Raw genomic sequence first — 14,799 nt, 5'->3', positions numbered from 1 at the left:
AAAGTTAGAGATAGTTAATTATTCTGAAGGGATTTAGAGACTTATCTGCCTGTAGATATTTGCTTACATTTGAGGGTAGAGACCTCCTTTTCCCTCTCTCCATAGACATTTTTCATCCAGAGTAAAGGTCCTTGTTTCTTTCTCTGGAAGGAGGATGCACTGTAACTACTGACCTACATGGTGAACTGTTGAGAAAGAAATCCAGATTCATGGACATAAAATATCTGCTGCAGTCTGACTTGTTTAAAATGTCTACAGACCATGTTTTAGTGGATGGAGGGCAGTATATTAGGTTAAAAATACTTGGAAAACAAACCAATGTCCATTTCAGAGTAATTTGGAAGGTTTTTTTGTTTTTTGTATCATTAATCTACAACTACATGAGGAACATTATGTTTACTAGGCTCCCCCTTTCACCAACTCTCCCCCACAAACCCCATTAGAGACACTGTCCATAAGCATAGTAAGATGCTGTAGAGTCACTACTTGTCTTCTCTGTGTTGCACAGCCCTCCCCGTGCCCTCCCCCAAAATAATACATGCTAATCTTAATGGCCCCTTTCTTTCCTCCACCTCTTATCCCTTCCTTCCCACCATCCTCCCCAGTCCCTTACCCTTTGGTAACTGTTAGTCCATTCTTGGGTTCTGTGATTCTGCTGCTGTTTTGTTACTTCAGTTTTTTCTTTGTTCTTATACTCCAAATATGAATGAAATCATTTGGTACTTGTGTTTCTCCGCCTGGCTTATTTCACTGAGCATAATACCCTCTAGCTCCATCCATGTTGTTCCAAATGGTAGGATTTGTTTTCTTCTTATGGCTGAATAATATTCCATTGTGTATATGTACCACATGTTCTGTATCCATTCATCAACTGATAGACACTTAGGTTGCTTCCATTTCTTGGCTATTGTAAATAGTGCTGCAATAAACAGGGTGCATCTGTCTTTTTCAAACTGGACTGCTGTATTAGGGTAAATTCCTAGGAGTGGAATTCCTGGATCAAATGGTATTTCTATTTTGAGCTTTTTGAGGAACCTCCATACTGCTTTCCACAATTGAACTAATTTACATTCCCACCAGCAGTGTAGGAGGGTTCCCCTTTCTCCACAACCTTGCCAACATTTGTTGTTGTTTGTCTTTTGGATGGTGGCAATCCTTACTGGTGTGAGGTGATATCTCAATATGGTTTTAATTTGCATTTCTCTGATAACTAGTGATGTGGAGCATCTTTACATATGTCTGTTGGTCATCCGAACTTCTTCTTTGGAGAAATGTCTATTCATCTCCTCTGCCCACTTTTTAATTGGATTATTTGCTGTTTGTTTGTTGAGGTGCACGAGCTCTTTATATAATTTGGATGTCAACCCTTTCTCAGATTTGTCATTTGTGAATATATTCAATATATTCTCCCATACTGTAGGAGGCCCTTTTGATCTACTGATGGTGTCCTTTGCTGTACAGAAGCTTTTCAGTTTAATATAGTCCCACTTGTTCATTTTTGCTTTTGTTTCCCTTGCCTGGGAAGATATGTTCATGAAGAAGTTGCTCATGTTTATGCCCAAGAGATTTTTGTCTATGTTTTTTACTGAGTTCTTTGGTTTCATGACTTACATTCAGGTCTTTCATCCATTTTGAATTTATTTTTTTGTATGGGGTTAGACAATGATCCAGTTTCATTCTCTTACATGTAGTTGTCCAGTTTTGCCAACACCAGCTGTTGAAGGGGCTGTCCTTTCCCCATTGTATATCCATGGCTCCTTTACCATATATTAATTGATCACATATATTTGGATCAATATTTGGACTCTCTATTCTATTCCACTGTTCTTGGCTCTCTTCTTATGCCAGTACCAAATTATCTTGATTACAGTGGCTTTGTAGTAGAGCTTGAAGTTGGGGAGTGAGATCCCCCCCACTTTATTCTTCTTTCTTATGATTGCTTTGGTTATTCAATGTTTTTGGTGGTTCCATATGAATTTTTTAAATATTTGTTCCAGTTCATTGAAGAATGCTGTTGATAGTTTGGTGGGGATTGCATTGAATACATAGATAGCTTTGGACAGGATGTCGTTTTGACAATATTAATTCTTCCTAGCCAAGAACATGGGATGAGTTTCCATTTGTTAGTGTCCTCTTTAATTTATCTTAAGAGTGTCTTGTAGTTTTCAGGGTACAGATCTTTCACTTCCTTGGTTAGGTTTATTCCTAGATATTCTATTCTTTTTGATGCAATTGTGAATGGAATTGTTTTCCTGATTTCTCTTTCTGTTGGTTCATTGTTAGTGTATAGGAAAGCCAAAGATTTCTGGGTATTAGTTTTGTATCCTGCAACTTTGCTGAATTACAATATTAGTTCTAGTAGTTTTGGGGTAGATTCTTTAGGGTTTTATGTGTACAATATCATGTCATCTGCAAATAGTGACAGTTTGACTTCTTCTTTACCAGTATGGATTCCTTGTGTTTCTTTGTTTTGTCTAATTGCCTTGGCTAGGACCTCCAGTACTCTGTTGAATAACAGTGGGGAGAGTGGGCATCTCTGCCTTGTTCCCGATCTTAGATGGAAAGCTTTCAGCTTCTCGCTGTTCAGTACGATGTTGGCTGTGGGTTTATCATACATGGCCTTTATTATGTTGAGGTACTTGCCCTCTATAACCATTTTGTTGAGCGTTTTTATCATGAATGGATGTTGAATTTTGTTGAGTGATTTTTCAGCATCTATGGAGATGATCATGTGGTTTTTTCCTTCTTTTTGTTTATGTTGTGGATGATGTTAATGGATTTTTTAATGTTGTACCATCCTTGCATCCGAGATGAATCCCACTTGGTCATGGTGTATGATCCTCTTGATGTATTTTTGAATTCGATTTGCTAATATTTTGCTGAGTATTTTTGCATCTATATTCATCAGGTATATTGGTCTGTAATTTTCTTTTTTGGTGGGTTCTTTGACTGGTTTTGGTATTAGGGTGGTACTGGCTTCATAGAATGAGACTGGAAGTATTCCTTCCTCTTCCATTTTTCAGAAAACTTTGAGGAGAATGGGGATTTTGTCTTCTCTGTATGTTTGATAAAATTCAACGGTAAATCCATCTGGCCTTGGGATTTTGCTCTTGGGTAGTTTTTTGATTACTGCTTTAATTTCATTGCTGGTAATGGGTCTGTTTAGATTTTGTGTTTCTTCCTTGCTCAGTCTTGGAAGGTTGTATTTTTCTAGGAAGTTGTCCATTTTTTCTAGGTTTTACAGCTTCTTCGCATGTAGGTTTTCATAGTATTCTCTAATAATTTTTTGTATTTTCATGGTGTCCGTCATGATTTTTCCTTTCTGGTTTCTGATTCTGTTCATGTGTGTTGACTCTTTTTTTCTCTTAATAAGTCTTGCTAGGGGCTTATCTATTTTGTTTATTTTTTCAAAGAACCCGCTCTTGCTTTCATTGATTTTTTCTATTGTTTTATTCTCAATTTTATTTATTTCTTCTCTCATCTTTGTTATGTCCCTCCTTCTGCTGACTTTGGGCCTCATTTGTTCTTCTTTTTCCAGTTTCAATAATTGTGACATTAGACTACTCATTTGGGATTGTTCTTCCTTCTTTAAATAGGCCTGGATTACTGTATAGTTTCCTCTTAGTGCTGCATTCACTGCATCCCACAGAAGTTTGGGCTTTATGCTGTTGTCATTTGTCTCCATATATTGCTTGATCTCTATTTTAATTTGGTCATTGATCCATTGATTATTTAGGAGCATGTTGTTAAGCCTCCATATGTTTGCTGGCCTTTTTGCTTCCTTTTTACAATTTAGTTCTAGTTTTATCCCTATGTTCTGAGAAGTTGATTGGTACAATTTCAATCTTTTTGAATTTACTGAGGCTCTTTTTGTGGTCTAGTATGTGGTCTATTCTGGAAAATGTTCCATGTGCACTTGAGAAGAATTTGTATCCTGTTGCTTTTGGATGTAGAGTTCTGTAGATGTTTATTATGTCCATCTGTTCTAGTGTATTGTTCAGTGCCTCTGTGTCCTTACTTATTTTCTGTTCTATGGATCTGTCCTTTGTAGTGAGTGGTGTGTTGAATTCTCCTAAAATGAGTGCATTGCATTCTATTTCCTCCTTTAATTCCATTAGTATTTGTTTCCCATATGTTGGTGCTCCTGTATTGGGTGCATATATGTTTATAATGGTTATATCGTTTGTTGGACTGACCCTTTTATCATTATGCAATGATATCCTTTTTTCATTATGTCCTTCTATGTCTGTTGTTATTTTCTTTGTTTTGAAGTCTATTTTGTCTAATACTAGTACTGCAACACCTGATTTTTTCTCCCTGTTGTTTGCATGAAATATCTTTTTCCATCCCTTGACTTTTAGTCTGTGCATGTCTTTGGGTTTGAAGTGAGTCTCTTGTAAGCAGCATATAGATGGATCTTGTTTTTTATCCATTCAGTGACTCTGTGTCTTCTGATTGTTGGATTAGATGATTTGCATTTAGGGTGATTATCCATAGGTATGTATGTATTGCCATTGCAGGCTTTATATTTTTGGGTACCTAAGGTTCAAGATTAACTTGTTTAGTATCTAAGGGTCTAACTTAACTCACTTAGTGTGCTATTACAAACACAATCTTAAGGTTCATTTTTTCCCTCCTTTTTTCTTCCTCCTCCATTCTTTATATATTAGGTATCATATTTATTCACTTTGTATATCCCTTTTTATTACCTCTGGTGACAGCAATTTAATCTTAGGAACACTTCCATCTATAGTAGCCCCTACAAAATACATTATAGGGTTAGTTATGGGAGGTAAATTCTCTCAGGTTTTGCTTATGTGGAAATTGTTTAATCCCTCCTTCAAATTTAAATGATAATTTTACTGGATAAAGTATTCTTAGTTTGAGGCCCTTCTGCTTCATTGCATTAAATATATCATGCCACTCCCTTCTTGCCTATAAGGTTTCTGCTGAGAAGTCTGATGTTAGCCTGATGGGCTTTCCTTTGTATGTGATCTTATTTCTCTCTCTGTCTGCTTTTAATAGTCTGTCCTTATCCTTGATCTTTTCCATTTTAATTATTATATGTCTTGGTGTTGTCCTCCTTGGGTTCCTTGGTTTGGGAGATCTGTGCACCTCCACAGTCTGAGAAATTATCTCCTTTCTCAGATTGGGGAAGTTTTCAGCAATTACCTCCTTAAAGACTCTTTTTATTCCTTTTTATTTCTCTTCTTCTGATTCCCCTATAATGCTTATATTGTTCTGTTTTGATTGTTCACACAGTTCTCTCAATATTCTTTCATTTCTACAGATCATTTTTTCTCTCTGTGCCTCAGCTTTTTAATATTCCTTTTCTCTAATTTTTTTTTCATTTATTGTCTCATCTACCATATCTAATATGCTTTTAAAACCTTCTGTTTTATGTTTTATTTCTGATACAGTGTTCCATAATGATTGGATCTCTGATCGGAATTCATTCCTGAATTCTTCAATATTATTCTGTACCTCCATGTTTATGATTTTTATTTTGAAATCTCTTTCAGGAAGATTGATGAGATTGGTTTCTTTTGACTTTTTGTCTGATGTGTGTAGGATTTTGCTCTGAACCATGTTCTCCTGACATTTCATATTTGTACATGGCACCTTCTAGTGCCCAGAAGCTCTACTTTCTGGAGCTGTTCAGCCCCTGCAGCAATATTGGGTTTTGTCAGGGAGTGGTGCTGGTGCTTGGGGGGAGGAAAGAGCTGTTTCCTGTTTCCTGGCTGCTATGCCTGTCTCTGCTGCCAGAACCCGTGGGCCAAACACACAGTTGCAAGCCTTTAAGCTTTGAATTTGTAGCTGCTCTAGGCAGGGCTTCCTCTGGCTGGCCTGACACCAGGGTAGGCCTTGACATTTTGTTAATCACTTTCAGGCTGGCTGGGAGTAAGGCTCAGCAGGCTGTGTATCATGGTCATGGTGGGGGGCCTTGGAACTGAGTAGTCAGTCAGTGGGATGGAGTGCCTGAAGATGGTGAAAGTTCCCAACCTGCTGGGCAGAGTGCACCCAGACAGTATTGTCTACCTGTTCTCTTTCCTGAGTGATAAGCTCTGTGCAATCATTGCCCCTTTACCAGCCCTCTCACTTTTAGGAAGTCTCTCATACTGTCTGCCCAGATCAGCCAGATATGGATCCCTGTTTACCGCAAGCAGCTGGAATCTGTCTCTCCAGGCATCTAACCTTTCTCCTGAGTAGCAAGCTCTGTGCAATACTTGCCCCTTTAGCAGCCTTCTCACTGTTAGGAAGTCTCTCATATTGCCCACCTTTCTTTTGTCCCAGAGTATCCGGCTATGACTCCGTGTTTTCCACAAGCAGTGGGAATCTCAGTCTCGCCAGGTAGTCCACCTGTCTTAGCTTTCCAACCCCACTAATCATCAGAGCACCATGCAATGTAGGTTTGTGCTCCCAGAGCAGATCTCCAGGGCTAGGTGTTCAGCAGTCCCAGACCTCCATTCCCTGCCCATTCTGTTTCTCTTCCTCCCACTGGTGAGCCAGGGTGGGGGATGGGCTCGGGTCTCACTGGGTCACGGCTTTGGTATGTTACCTTGTTCTGTGAGGTCTGTTCTTTCCTCCAAGTATATGCTGTCTGGCACAGCCTTCTTTCCTGTTGCTTTTCAGGATTAGTTGTATTAATTATACTTTTGTATTATTTGTGGTTTTAGGAGGAGGACTCTGTCTCACCTCTCTTGCTGCCATCTTTAATCCCTGTCTAGATGTGAAAAATCCTGGCATCATTTTGTAGGAATTTTGTAACTGTTTCATCTTGTTTTGTTATCAATCTTCCTACTAATTGCCTCAATTTATGAACATAATAAAGTTGCAAAGGCTGATAGGTGATACCATATATATCCACAAGTTAGGTAGGCTGTTGCCAACAGGCTCATTCAAGTTCATACTGATAATTTTAACTGCTGGGGTATTTTTGGCACACATTTATCAGCTAATATACCCTATGGAATTATTTGTATGTGTTACTATACCTTCCTCTTACCAGCAAAGATATGGTTTAATTTCCATGGCAAATCAAATATACATCACCAAAGGGAATATAATTGGGATATTAATATCAATGAATGGAGTATGAAAAAGAAAAGAGATATGAAGAACAATCTTGGAGGTATATAGTGCTTTTTCATTATCAGTGTAACTCAATATCTTCAACTGATAATGTTGAAAATAACAAATAAGAGTTTTCCTGTAAAATTTCAGTGATTGCATTGTTGGGCCAGTTCTCTCTGTGCATGGCAGTAATGGGAAATGCATTCAGTGCTCATAAGTGAAATGTTTGTATCCTTTTACAGTGGAAACAAGACAGTGCTTTACATTGTTTGCCTTAGTGTGGCCCACACACAAGGGATTTTGTATGCTTGATTTTCAGCATCAATATCCTGAAGTTTGACTTGAGAAACTTGTATATGTATGGTAGTTATGACAAAATGTAACTATATGATATAATGTAGTAAAATTGTTGTCATGGTATCTGGTACATAACAGATGCTCATGAAATAATGGATTGCTATTATTTTTCTTGTTGGGACTGTTGTTGTAGTGGCAGTAGTAGAAGTAGTATTGGTAGCAATGTAGCTGTGTCATGGATAGATTTTCTTGCTTTTTACATTTGTCCTTTTCTCCATATCCCTATGTCATTTTAATTCTTTCTATGAGGTCTTTTTTCTCTCACTCTATCCTCTATCCTACTTCTTTTGACTTAATTTTTAAAAATGTTTTACCCTTACTTATGCCCCAAAACTGCTAGGTAAAACTATGCATTTGTGTTTCTGCTGAGAACTGACCCTTCAGTCAAGTACCTTGGCTAATCCCAAACTAAATATCTGTATGTGATTAGATCATTTAAGTTTAACAGAGAAATGAAACTTCCTTCAACATACCTAAAGAATAAAAATTAATATGCAATGTTTTTACTCAGTTAAAATTAGTTAAGTTCTAAAAATGGAAATATGTGGGTTAGTGATAGACTAGATAGACTAGATGAATTCTCAGCTAACTTACAAGTGTCAAATTCTTCATGTTTGTGATTTCTGCAATTACTTCCTTTGAGACAGATTCTATGTGTATAATAAATAATCTGGGGAAATGAGTGCTTTGAAATATAAATTAATATTTACATTGAAAGTACTGATAACTTTCAAAGACCATCATATTTTCAAAGAGCTTTCTTCATTCTTACAACACAATTAAGAAATAATATTAAGTTACAGTCTACCTATATACCTATATTGGCTACAATTCTTTGAAGTGGTAGACGCAGTTTCCTCAGTATGGGCTATTGTAAATAGTCAGGGTAAACAGTTGGGCTAGGGTAGCACCAGGACACCTTGAAATCTAGTACCTGACTCTTTGTCAAGATAAAGATGAAATTTAGTATTAGTGATTAGCAAAATGCTGTTTAAAATTCAAAACTCCTCTCGAGACACCACTCTGCTGGAAGTTTAGAATTCAGAACTTTCTCTGGAAGCTTTTTGCATTGCTTACTGAAAATAGTTTGCACCTGGCTTAACCAAAAAGCCTGTTTGTAGCTACATGATCAGTGGAGTTAAAAAAACCTGTTAGTAAATATGTACCTTGGCTCCTCTGAGACCAAGGTGCTTTTACATTTCTTGGAAGTCCACAATCTGAGTGTGAACACATCCTTTGCAGCTGAGGAAGTTCTGGGATGCACACTGGGAATTTTTCAGACTTCTCTATAATTGCCAATGCTTTTTTTTCTACTGTAGTCTGTTACCTTTATTAAAACCTTATGTGATTACACTCTGTGGAATCTCTTGAATCTTTTCAAGAATCCTACCTTGTATAAATAACGTCCCATATTTGCTATAATAATCAGACATCTTTATTGTTTTCAAATATGTAGTATTCCATTTCTGATTGAATTTCCAGAAATATTACACTGCAGCAATTGAACTTAATTTGATATTATAGAATATTTAAAATAAATAATTCATCACAGAAAATTCCCATCTATGTTACTTAAAATTTGGATTTCATTTACAATCACTGAATTTCTATAGAAGTTTTAAAATATATCAATTTAGGTTATTACATGAAGAATGTTTATTCATTGTGGGTTTCAGCACAAAGAAATTTAGTTACTCATTTGTCTTCTTTATACCTCAAACAATGAGCAAATACAACATTCCTAAGATTGTTCCATGCTACAAAGGGTTATAGTTTTTCATAAAGATAAAGTTTTACTAGCTTTATCCAATGTCAGGTATTTCTTTAGGAAGCATTTTATGGAAAATAAAAGTGGGCATAAAAAATTGTTGAGTTAAAAAAATAAAATTGTATCTTTACTAAGACTTTGTTTCAGCCAACACAGATGAAAGTACAGAGATCTGAAAAGAGAAATAAAGGAGCTAAGACATCACGTGACATATGAACTTTTCAGTTACTTGAGCCAGTTTATTTTGTTTTTAAGCTTGCTTCATATGGGTCTCTGCCACATTCAACGAATCAGTGGCATTCAATTTGGTAAAATCACAGCAGAATTTGATTTCATCTTTTTCTCTATCATCTGTTTTTAAGTATATTGGCTTCTTTTATAAGCAGGCCTGTTACATACAGTAATAAAAATGTGACAGCAGGTCAAAAATCACATTTTCCTTATTTAGCAATGACAGATATAAATATAAACATTTTTCACGTTTTTCTGTAGAAACGTAATCTTGGGGCAAATGTCCATCTAGTCTGTGAGAAACACACTCACTGGACCAAACTTAGTCAAAGAGAACAGCGGAGAGATGCTCTAATGGAGGTCTCAGAAGATAGCGTGTCTGGTAAGCAGGCACACTCAGGGAGGTTACAACAGGCAGTTTATTCCTTAGCACATGAGTCCCTCCCCTGCCTGGTTTCTCATAGGCTGAGTACTATAGGGTTTACATTCTTTCACAGACATTTCCTAAACATGTTTTATCTATATTATGATTTTTTTTACATTTGTCTTAATTTTATTGGCTGAATTTAAAACTTTCTCTGCATTTATTTTGAAGTGACGCATAGCCCACACTTTCTTTTTTATTATTAATTTTTTATTTATATTTTTGGTATCATTAATATACACTTTGTGTATATTAACATTGTGGTTACTAGATGCCCCCATTATCAAGTCCCCACCACATACACCATTACAGTCACTGTCCATCATCATAGTTCGATGCTATAGAATCACTACTTGTCTTCTCTGCTATACTGACGTCCCCTTGCCCACCCCTACATTATGTGTGCTGATCATAATGGCCCTTTTTCCCCTTATCCCTCCCTTCCCACCCACACTCCCCAGTTCCTTTCCCTTTGGTAACTGTTAGTCCACTCTTTGGCTCTTTGAGTCTGCCACTGTTTTGTTCCTTCAGTTTTTGCTTTCTTCTTATACTCCACAGATGAGTGAAACCATTTACTTGTCTTTCTCCACCTGGGTTATTTCACTGAGCACAATACCCTGTAGCTCCATTCATGTTATTGCAAATGGTAGGATTTGTTTCCTTCTTATGGCTAAATAATATTCCATTGTGTATAGTACCACATCTTCTTTATCCATTCATCTACTGATAGACATTAAGGTTGCTTCCATATCTTGGCCCATTGTGTATAGTACCACATCTTTTTTATCCATTCATCTACTGATGGACATTTAGGTTGCTTCCATATCTTGGCTATTGTAAATAGTGCAGTGATAAACATAGGGATGCATCTGTCTTTTTCAAACTGGGTTACTGCATTCTTATTGTAAATTCCTAGGAGTGGAATTCCTGGATCACACTGTATTTCTATTTTGAGTTTTTTGAGGAACCTCCATACAGCTTTACACAAAGGCTGAACCAATTTACATTCCCACCAGCAGTGTAGGAGGGCTCCCCTTTCTCCACATCCTCACCAACCTTTGTTGTTGTTTGTCTTTTGGATGTTAGCCATCCTAACTGGTGTGTGATGATATTTTATTGTGGTTTTAAATTGCATTTCTCTGATTATAACACTTTGGAGCATTTTTCCATGTGCCTGTTGGCCATCTGAATTTCTTCCTTGGAAAAGTGTCTGTTCATATCCCCTGCCCATTTTTTCATTGGGTTATTTGCTTTCTGTTTGTTGAGGTGCAGGAGCTCTTTGTATATTTTGGATGTCAACCCCTTATCAGATATGTCATTTGTGAATATATTCTCCCATACTGTAGGATGCCTTTTTGTTCTACTGATGGTGTCCTTTTCTGTACAGAAGCTTTTCAGCTTGATATAGTCCCACTTGTTCATTTTTGCTTTTGTTTCCCTTACCCGAATAGATATGCTCATGAAGAATTTGCTCATGTTTATATTCAAAGGAGTTTTGCCTATAATTTTTTCTAAGAGTTTTATGGTTTCATTACTTACATTCAGATCTTTGATCCATTTTGAGTTTTATTTTGTGTATGGAGTCAGACAGTAAACCAGTTTCATTCTCTTACATGTAGCTGTCCAGTTTTGCCAACACCAGCTGTTGAAGAGTCTGTCATTTCCCCATTGTATATCCATCGTTCCTTTATCATATATTAATTGATCATATATGCTTGGGCTAATATCTGAACTCTCTAGTATGTTCCACTGGTCTATGGGTCCGTTCTCTTGCTAGTACCAAATTGTCTTGATAACTGTGACTTCGTAGTAGAGCTTGAAGTTGGGAAACAAGATCCCCCCTGTTTTATTCTTCCTTCCCATGATTGCTTTGGCTATTCATGCTCTTTTGTGGTTCCATATGAAATTTTGGAACGATTTGTACCAGTTTGTTGAAGAATGCTATTGGTATTTTGATAGGAATTGCATTGAATCTGTAGATTGCTTTAGGCAGGATGGCCATTTTAACAATGTTAATTCTTCCTCCCCAAGAACATGGAATGAATGTCCATATATTAGTATTCTATTTAAGTTCTCTCATGTGTATCTTGTAGTTTTCAAGGTATAGGTCTTTCACTTCTTTGGTTAGGTTTATTCCTAGGTATTTTATTCTTTTTGATGCAATTGTGAATTGAATTGTTTTTCTGATTTCTCTTTCTGCTAGTTCCTCCTTAATGTATAGGAAAGCAACAGATTTCTGTGTATTAATTTTGTATCCTGCATCTGTGCTGAATTCAGATATTTGTTCTAGTAGTTTTGGAGTGGATTCTTTAGGGATTTTTATGTATAATATCATATCATTTGCAAATGGTGACAGTTTGGCTTCTTCCTTGTCAATCTGGATGCCTTTTATTTCTTTGTGTTGTCTCATTGCGGTGGCTAGGACCTTCAGTATTATGTTGAATAAAACTGGGGAGACTAGGCATCCTTGTTGTGTTCCCAGTCTTAGAGGAAAAGCTTTCAGCTTCTCACTGTTAAGTATGATGTTGGCTGTGGGTTTGTCGTATTTCACCTTTATTATGTTGAGGTACTTGCCCTCTATACACATTTTGTTGAGAGTTTTTATTATGAATAGATGTTGAATTTTGTCAAATGCTCTTTCAGCATCTATGGAAATGATCATGTGGTTTTTGTCCTTCTTTTTGTTGATGTTATGGATGATGTTGAGGGATTTTCAAACGTTATGCAATCCTTGCATACCTGGGATTAACCCCACTTGATCATGGTGTATGATTCTCCTGAAGTATTTTTCAATTCGATATACTAATATTTTGCTGAGTATTTTTACATCTATGTTCATCAGTGATATTGGTCTGTAGTTTTGCTTTTTTGTGGGATCTTTGCCTGGTTTTGGCATTAGTGATGCTGGCTTCATAGAATGAGTATGGAAGTATTCCCTCCTCTTCTATTTTTTTGGAAAACTTTAAGAAGAATGGGTATTATGTCTTCTCTAAATGTCTGATAATATTCAGTGGTGAATTCAGCTTGTCCGGGGTTTTGTTCTTGGGTATTTTTTGATTACCAATTCAATTTCATTGCTGGTGATTAGTCTGTTTAGCTTTTATTTTTCTTACTTGGTCAGTCTTGGAAGGTTGTATTTTTTTAGAAAGTTGTCCGTGTCTTCTAGGTTGTCCAATATGTTAGCATATAGATTTTCATACTATTGTCTAATAATAATTTTTGTATTTTTGTGGTGTCTGTCATGATTTTTCCTTCCCATTTCTGATTCTATTTATGTATATAGAAATTTCTTTTTTTTCTAATAGGTCTGGCTAGGGATTTATCTATTTTGTTTATTTTCTAAAAGATCCAGCTCTTGGTTTCATTAATTTTTTTCTATTGTTTTATACTTCTCAATTTTATTTATTTATGATCTTTATTATACCCCTCCTTCTGCTGACTTTGGGCTTCACTTGTTCTTCTTTTTCTAGTTTCAGTAATTGTGAATTTAGACTATTCATTTGACATTGTTCTTCGTCCTTTAAATAGGCTTGGATTGCTACATACTTCCCTCTTAGAACTGCCTTCTCTGTGTCCCACAGATGTTGGGGCATTGTGATGTTGTTTTTATTTGACTCCATATATTGCTTGATCTCAGTTTTAATTTTGTCATTAATCCATTGATTATTTAGGAGCATGTTGTTAAGTCCTCATGTGTTTGTGAGCCCCTTTGTTTTCTTTGAACAATTTATTTCTAGTTTTATCCCTTTTAGATCTGAGAAGTTGGTTGGTACAATTTCAATATTTTTAACTTTACTGAGGCTCTTTTTGTGGCCTAGTATGTGGTCTATCCTGGAAAATGTTCCATGTGCACATGAGAAGAATGTGTGTCCTGCTGCTTTTGGGTGGACATTTCTGTAGAAGACTGTTAGGTCCATCTGTTCTAATATATTGTTCAATGCCTCTGTCTCCTTAATTATTTTCTTTCTCATTTATCTCTCCTTTGGAGTGAGTGGAGTGTTGAAGTCTCCTAGAATGAATGTGTTACATTCTATTTCCTCTTTTAATTGAGTTAGTAATTTTTTCACATATGTAGGTGCTCCTGTGTTGGGTGCATATATATTTATAATGGTTATATCCTCTTGTTGGATTGATTCCTTTATCATTATGTAATGTCCTTCTTTGTCTCTTGTGACTTTGTTTTCAAGTCTATTTTGTCTGATACTAGTACTGCAACACCTGCTTTTTTTCTCCCTGTTAGTTGCATGAACTATCTTTTCCATCCCTTCACTTCTAGTCTGTGTATCTTTGGGTTTGAAGTGAGTCTCTTTCAGGCAGCATATACATGGGTCTTGCTTTTTTATCCATTCAGTGACTCTATGTCTTTTGATTGGTGCATTCAGACCATTTATATTTAGGGCTATTATCAAAAGGTATGTACTTATTGGCAATGCAGGCTTTACATTTGTGGTTACCAAAGGTTCAAGGGTAGCTTCCTTACTAAGATTTTAACTGAACTCACTTAGTATGCTATTACAAACACAATCTAAAATTTCTTTTTTTATTTCCTACTTTTCTTCCTCCTCCATTCTTTATATATTAGGTATCAATCCTGTATTGTGTGTCTATCCCTTTTTATTACCTCTGGTAAGAGCTATTTAACCTTAGGAACACTTTCATCTATAGCAGTCCCTCCAAAATACGATGTAGAGATGTTTTTGGGAGCTAAATTCTCTCAGCTTTTGCTTATATGGAAATTGTTTAATCCCTCCTTCAAATTTAAATGATAGTCTTGCTGGATAAAGTATCCTTAGTTTGAGGTCCTTCTGCTTCATTGCATTAAATATATCATGCCACTCCCTTCTGGCCTGTAAGGTTTATTTTGAGAAGTCTGATGATATCCTGATGGGTTTTCCTTTGTATGTGATCTTATTTCTCTCTCTGTCTGTATTTAATAGTCTGTCCT

This window comes from Manis pentadactyla, chromosome X (assembly GCF_030020395.1).
Source record: "Manis pentadactyla isolate mManPen7 chromosome X, mManPen7.hap1, whole genome shotgun sequence".
Lineage (NCBI taxonomy): Eukaryota > Metazoa > Chordata > Mammalia > Pholidota > Manidae > Manis > Manis pentadactyla.
This window is presented reverse-complemented; position numbering follows the sequence as displayed.